The sequence below is a fragment of the Phalaenopsis equestris genome, unplaced genomic scaffold (genome assembly GCF_001263595.1).
Source record: "Phalaenopsis equestris unplaced genomic scaffold, ASM126359v1 Scaffold209034, whole genome shotgun sequence".
NCBI lineage: Eukaryota > Viridiplantae > Streptophyta > Magnoliopsida > Asparagales > Orchidaceae > Phalaenopsis > Phalaenopsis equestris.
The window spans coordinates 3,701-5,939 of record NW_018228239.1 but is presented as its reverse complement, the minus strand read 5'-3'; the positions used below and the strand labels follow the sequence as shown (position 1 = coordinate 5,939).

The 2,239-nt window shown below is 32.2% G+C and overlaps 1 long non-coding RNA gene across 1 annotated transcript; it reads left to right on the top strand.

Moving 5' to 3' along the window:
- Nucleotides 1-350: 350 nt before the first annotated feature.
- On the top strand, nucleotides 351-1,160 carry LOC110036600. Its single transcript, XR_002295247.1, has 3 exons — nucleotides 351-437; nucleotides 819-959; nucleotides 1,050-1,160. It is a non-coding gene; the product is annotated as an uncharacterized LOC110036600 (long non-coding RNA).
- The last annotated feature ends 1,079 nt before the right edge of the window (nucleotides 1,161-2,239 follow it).

The window sequence follows — 2,239 nt, the reverse complement described above, 5'->3', positions numbered from 1 at the left end:
GCAGGAATGTTACTGTTCTCATAACTTTGAAATAACAAGCATGCGCATATGTGCTTGCTATTATTCCACAAAATACCGAAAACAAGAAAATAAAAGGCGAGAAAGATGGAAAAACGATTCTTTCCAATCAATCACTGTTCATAAGGAAATAAATTAAGCGTTTACCCGTTGTCTCCTGTAGAGAAAATATTTTTCTTATGCATGACATGAGCAAAGGAATTTGTTGAATCTGATTGTGAGTTTTTAAGCAGTTTTCTTGTGCTTTTACAGTTTTCTTGGGCCATGTGCACTTTCTTAACCTATTTTATCTGTTTTCTATTTTAAATCTTAATTGTTTTCTTATTTGATTTAGGTAACATCGGCGTTGAGAGAATCTGGTCTCGAATCATCTAATTTAATTCTCGGTATTGACTTCACAAAAAGCAATGAATGGACAGGTGAAATGATGTGTTTTTTAGCATCAACATATTGATGCTGTTGTTTACCATATTCTGTGTTTTTTTTTGTTGGTTTGTTTGTTTGTTAGTTTATAGAAAGATTTACATACATGCCTCACAATTCTCGTATATTTACATATCTAGCACCAAAGCTTTCATATTTACATTTATAACACTTTGGTGTGATAAAGCTATGTATAAAAAGTTTTATTTAACTTTTAAAAAGTAGGTGATAGTGATATTAAAGATTTGAGCGCTATGCATGTATATACCAAAATTTTGGTGTTAGATATGTAAATACATAAGAATTGTGTGGTATGTCTGTAAATGCCCCTCGTTTAAAATGTCTAAGAAGTGACCATACCTGTCTACACACCACAGGAAGGCATTCATTTAGAAGGAAATCTCTCCATGCTCTTAGCAAGGCCCCTAATCCATATGAGCAAGCCATTTCTATCCTTGGTCGTACTCTTTCTTCCTTTGATGAGGACAACTTGATACCTTGTTTTGGGTTCGGTGATGGTGAGCGCTTTCTATCTGTGCTTATTTCTTGTAACAGTTTGCTATGTTATTTCGCTTCTCATGACTTTATTTTTTTGCTTTCTGCAAAAGCATCCACTCGAGACCAACATGTGTTCAGTTTTTTCGGCGATCACCGTCCTTGTTGTGGTTTTGTGGAGGCCCTCGAGCGATATAGGCAGATTGTTCCTCATCTTAATCTATCAGGTTCGTAATTTCCCCAATTTTATATCGCTCTTCTGTAATAATAGCTCTTTAGGATACAGTTTATAGGGTTAATCATTTATGTTTCTTGTTACTTTATTGCTTTCTAGCTGCCTAATAAGTTTATAAATTGTTCTGTTAGTTTTCAACTGTATCAACCTATGTGATTGGCAAAGGCAAGCTGCTTATTCTTCAAGTTACCTCTAATTGCAGGCATCTAATTTTTGAACTTCTTGATCATCCATAATTGTTTCATCCTTTTTAAAAGCTTTGGATTTGTTCTTTGAAGGTAAAACTTATTGTCAAAATTGATCATCAACATAAATTTTGACCAAGTTGTTTTCAATGAGGATTAATAAAGTTAAATGATGTAGGTCATTTAAGGGTTTAGGGCTTCTAATACAACATGGATGAGATGCAAAGTAAAAAACACAACTTCACAATCCTTAGGTTACTAATTCTTAACTTTACCCAAACTTTGTTATTAGGCTTTATTCATTGCAATATATAATTAATGACTGCCCCAAATAAAAAATTCTATCATGAAAACAATGATAAATATAGATTCTTATACAAATCCAACTAATGATTGTGGATGGCAACTGTAATGATAGAAATCACAGAAAGAAAAAATCAGGGCGGTGAATTAAGGAGTATCCCCTGAAAGTAAATACCTAAATCTATCTATGAAGCATTTAAAGAATACATATCCAGCAAGTGCTCATAAATACATATAAAGATAACCTTTTATTTTAATATTTAATTTTACTGCAATTGACCGCCCAAAAAAGGACCCCAAAATAGAAATTACACGGAAGCTATCAAGTTTTACTCAATTCAATATGCTAGTATATATTGGAATTTTAAGTGTTTTATGGTCCTAATAAATTTCAAAACTCTGTATGACTCACTTTTCTTCAGTAATTGCTAAAGACTTTTGCAGGTATTCTTTTTTTTATTTTGAAGCACCATTAGCATGTCTTTTGGTTTGGATTTCACCTCTTGTTTAGATTAGCAACAAACTTTTATTTGCTATAATTAATTATTAGTCATCTATGAATACCTTCATAAAAAATATG